General features: G+C 51.2%; 1 protein-coding gene across 1 annotated transcript in view; it reads right to left on the reverse strand.

Moving 5' to 3' along the window:
• Positions 1–3,931, reverse strand: part of SLA2 (Src like adaptor 2) — a 35,661-nt gene extending 31,730 nt beyond the window's left edge. Inside the window, exon 1 of the mRNA XM_017863515.1 lies at positions 3,562–3,931. The gene's annotated coding sequence lies outside the window, so the exon portion shown is untranslated. The remainder of the gene's footprint in view (positions 1–3,561) is intronic.
• Between the last annotated feature and the right edge of the window lie 1,115 nt (positions 3,932–5,046).

Below are 5,046 nucleotides of genomic sequence, written 5' to 3' on the forward strand. Positions count from 1 at the left end.
TTTTTTTTTTTTTTTTTTGAGACAGAGTTTTACTCTTGTTGCCCAAGCTGGAGTACAATAGCGCGATCTCGGCTCACCACAACCTCTGCCTCCTGGCTTCAAGTGATTCTCCTTCCTCAGCCTCCCGAGTAGCTGGGATTACAGGCATGCGCCACCACGCCCGGCCAATTTTGTATTTTCAGTAGAGACAGGGTTTCTCCATATTGGTCAGGGTGGTCTCGAACTCCCGACCTCAGGCGATCCGCCCACCTCAGCCTCCCAAAGTGCTGGGATTACAGGTGCGAGCCACTGCGCCCAGCCCTTTTACTTTTTTTTTTTTTTTTTTTTTGAGATGGAGTCTCGCTCTGTTGCCCAGGCTGGAGTGCAGTGGCCGGATCTCAGCTCACTGCAAGCTCCGCCTCCCGGGTTTACGCCATTCTCCTGCCTCAGCCTCCCGAGTAGCTGGGACTATAGGCGCCCGCCACCTCGCCCGGCTAGTTTTTTGTATTTTTTAGTAGAGACGAGGTTTCACTGTGTTAGCCAGGATGGTCTCGATCTCCTGACCTCGTGATCCACCCGTCTCGGCCTCCCAAAGTGCTGGGATTACAGGCTTGAGCCACCGCGCCTGGCCCTTTTACTTTTTTTTAAGTTATGGGCTCTCGCCATGTTGCCTAGGCTGTTCTTGAACTCCTGGGCTCCATCAATCCTCCCACCTCAGCTTCCCAAAGACCTGGGATTACAGGTGTGAGCCATGGGACCCAGCCTCTTGGGAAGTTTTCATCATTCATTTTAGAGTTTACTTCTTTAATCTGCCACTATCCTGTAACTGCATGAGGACAAGAACTTCTTTTGTTTGCCTATTACTCAGCATTTAGGGAAGCACTCAGCACACATTAACTAAATGAGACTGTTAGCTCTTAGGACAGGTGTCTTATCCTTAGAATAGTTTAAATCCCCAGATTTCCAGGGTAGTGCTGATTTTTCCAAACACTGTATTAAAGTGTTTGGGGAGTGGGAGGCAGAGCTTTGTATTTCTTTTCGGATGGTTTCATTCTTTTCAGTAGGGACAAGGCACAATTACACATTTGGCCCAGTTCAGCTGGTATTCATGGAGTTCCTGCTCTGTGTCAGGCACCTGCCAAGCGCTGGCAGTCCCTGGAGGGGAACCCATGCTCCTTACTCTGGAGGAGCTCACTGAATGGGGTGGTGACAGAGTGGGCTCCTTCCTGGATGAGGATGGGTGTCCATTAATATCATGGAGTGATTTCTGTGGCCTCCTGGGCCAGTCCTGTCTGGGGAGTAAAGATCCTACCTTAGCGGATGGAACAGCCTCTCTGTTCTTCAGCCTCATGTCGTTGACATAGGAATAACAATACCTGGGCCGGGTGCGGTGGCTCACTCCTGTAATCGCCAGCACTTTGGGAGGCTGAGGCGAGCAGATCACATGAGGTCAGGAGTTTGAGACCAGCCTGGCCAACATGGTGAAACCCTGTCTTTACTAAAAATACAAAAATGAGCCGGGTGTGGTGGTGGTTGCCTGTAATCCCAGCTACTTGAGAGGCTGCGGCAAAAGAATTGCTTGAACCTGGGAGGCAGGGGCTGCAGTGAGCCGAGATTGTGCCACTGCACTGCAGCCTGGGTGACAGAGTGAGACTCTCTACCCGCCCTGCCGCAAAACAAACAAACAAACAAACAAACAAACACCCAATACCTGCTTGCTGCTGCCTCCCTATGGGGAGTTCAGCATTCATCTGGAAGGGACCTCTTGAACACAGAATGGGCATATGGCATGGAAATGAGTCCTGACAGCCACTTCCTGCTCAGAGTTTTAGGATCCTGCAGCCTGGGTACACTGAAATGGTGCTGCTGTTCTTGAGGAGGTTTTTTGTTTTTGTTTTACATTATTGGGGTCTTGCTGTGTTGCCCAGGCTGGTCTTGAACTCCTGGGCTCAAGCGATCCTCCTGAGGAGGAATTTTACAAACCCAAGACCAGGAAACCCCAGGGAGAGAACCTCTGGCTTGGGTAGCGTGAGTACCCACTTGAACCTGGTTGGAGCTGTGTGGCCTCAGGCAAAGCATGCAAGCTTCCTGCATCTCATCTGTGAATGAGGTGCACCACAGGCGCCACAGGGCTGTGGGGAGAGTTGCAGGAGTCCGGCACAGAGTGGGTGCTCAGTAAGGCTTAGTTTCCTTTCCCCTCCTTCAGGAAGACCACAGTCACCACCTGCAATAGACTGAGAGACTCCTTCCTGCCGCAGGTGGAGCTGGGGGCTGGGCCCAAAGGCAGAGACAGGGGAGCTGTACTCAGGCTGGAAGCCTCCCCAAAGTCTCTGCAGCTCCCTTCACCTGGTCAAGGACTTGGTCAGGTCAAGGCCAATAAGCCCCTGGGGGCAAAATAAAGACCATGCGATAGGCCAGCCTAGGAGGAGGCAGTATTAGCCACAACTTTTATAAGACAGCATCTAATCAATAACTACACAAATTTTTGAAAATCTTACTATGTGCCAGGCACTTTCCGGAGGACATGAGGTTATCAGGTGAAAGGAAAAAGTTAGTCAACGGCAGCCGAGATCAGCTCACTGCCCAGAATATTGGTTGTTTTTTTTTTTTCAATGTCTCACTTGGGCCCCATTTCAGATACAGTGACCAACTCCCTGAGAGGACAACCTTGTGCTTCTGGTCACATAGCCCATTCGTGCAGGGCTGGGCCTGCTGTCATGTGTATTTTGTGCTTCTGAAGATCATTTTTCAGTAGTGGGTGTAAGAGTGATGAATTTGACCAGGCACGGTGGCTCATGCCTATAATCCCAGCAATTCAGGAGGCTGAGACAGGAGGATTGCTCGAGGCCAGGAGTTTGAGACCAGCCTGGGCAACATAGTGAGACCTCCCCCCGGCCCCCGCCATCTCTACAAAAATATAACAAATTAGCTGGGTATGGTGGTACATGCCTGTAGTCTCAGCTACTTGGGAGCCTAAGGTGGGAGGATCCCGTGAACCCAGGAGTTCAAGGGTGCAATGAGCTAGGACTGCACCACTACACTTGAGCCCAGGGGTTCAAGTCTATAGTCATGATTATGCTGCCGCACTCCAGCCTGGGTGACAGAACGAGACCCCAACTCAACAAAAAACAATAATGAATTTGGATCGAGTTAAAGGGAGATCTCTCCCTTTCTTTCCACTGAGAAATATCACCCTTTTGAGAGTGAGATTTCACTGTAGGCTCTCTAGCTGAACTGTCTTGAGAGATGATAGCCCTCACATTCCTGCCTTTGGAGTCTCACTGCAGCGCAGAGAGGGGCCCAAAGTCACACAGCAAATGTGCAACTGAGATGGGACTAGGACGGGCGTGAAGACAAGCTGCAGGGAAGAGCGTAAGCTCCAAGAGGCAGTCAAAGGTGGAGCAGGTGGGTCTTGGTTCTTCTGGGACCCCCAGAAAACACCCCTCTTTACAGCCACTCTCCCTTCTCCTTCAGCTGTTTTTTTCCCAATGGCAAATAAAGCCCAGACCCAGTCTGAGCCGGGGAGACCATTCTTCCTCACCTGGCTCTAGGCCATCCGAGAACAAAAGCAAGCATACTTACTGGTTTGTCATCACAGGCTTGGGAAGACGGCTCTGCTGAGACGCATGCTCTGGCTGGACAGGTTGGGGCCCCTTCTGGAAGCCTGCCAGCGTCCTTGGTCCTAGGACCCAGAACTCTCTCAGCCTGGAAGGAGCTTCAGGGAGAGGCTAGGTGTCGGTTTGGGTAGCTCAGCATCCGTCTGCAGTCAGCAGTTTGTACAGCAGGGATGGATCAGCTGCCCCATGCTCCTGAGGGATTCTGGATTGGGGAACCCTCCCAAGCACAGCCGAGCCAGGGAAGGAAGGCCCAGGGCCCTTTGAGCTCTGTCACAGAGACACAGGCGTGGGGTCCTTGGAGCTCTAGCTCCGACTGCAGACTCTGTGGTTCTCACAACCACCCGTTTCCTCTGACGGCATCACAGACCATGGAGGAGCCACCTTCCCCGAGTTCCTGTTTCTAGGGGAGCAGCTGCTGCCTTGTCATGATCCTGGAGCAAAAGGTTTTTCTCTGGCTTTGTGGCATGGTCTTGTCCAAGGAACACAGGACTGAGGAAAATGAGCAGGAGTTCCCATGCTGGCCTGACCATAACAATCACTCAACCGGGCTTAACTGTAGTAATTTCTGGGATCTCCCAAACCTTCTAAATCCAAGTCACCAGACAGGGAGCCCAGGAATCTAAATTTTAAACCAAGAGATTCCCTTGACTGCCGAGTTTGGGAAGCAGTGCCTTCTCAACCTTTAGTGTGCATAGAAATCACCTGGAGATCTTGTTAAACTGCAGGCTCTGATTCAGAAGGTCTGGGGCGGAGTTCAATATTTTGCATTTCTAATAAGCTCCCAGGTGACCCCCATGTTGCCAGTCTGGGGACACTCTGAATAGCAGTATTTGGACAGTGGTCTCCAAGTGTGGTCCCTAGACCAGCAGCCTCAGCGGGAATTTGTTAGACATGCAAATTCTCAGGCTGCATTCCAGATCCACGGAATCATACTCTGGGGGTAGGCCCGGCAATCTGTTTTCATGCTTCCAGGTGATTCCAATGCATGCCCAGGCTTGATTTTTTAACAGGGTCTTGCTTTGTCACCCAGGATAGAGTGCAGTGGCACAATCATAGCTCAGTGCAGCCTTGACCCAGGCTCAAGTAATCCTCCCTTCTCAGCCTTGAGTAGCTAGGACTACAGGTGTGCACCAGCACTCATGGCTAATTTTAACATTTTTTTGTAGAGATGAGGTTTCACTGTGCTGCCTAGGCTGGTCTCAAACTCCTGGCTTCAATTGATCCTCCTGCCTCTGCCTCCCTAAGTGTTGGGATTACAAGCATGAGCCACAGTCCGTGGCCAAGCTTGAGAGTCACTGGTCTAGGATAAAGAATGTGACTCCGGCTGAATTGTCTTTGATCAGTGTGTTACCTTCAGTCCCACCTTTCATTAAGATTTAACCACACCCTCTTGCTGCTTCCCCATTAGGGGGATTAGTACTCCTGGAGACAAAGGGCCCTCTGCACTGAA

This window comes from Rhinopithecus bieti, unplaced genomic scaffold (genome assembly GCF_001698545.2).
Source record: "Rhinopithecus bieti isolate Rb0 unplaced genomic scaffold, ASM169854v2 scaffold_71387, whole genome shotgun sequence".
Lineage (NCBI taxonomy): Eukaryota > Metazoa > Chordata > Mammalia > Primates > Cercopithecidae > Rhinopithecus > Rhinopithecus bieti.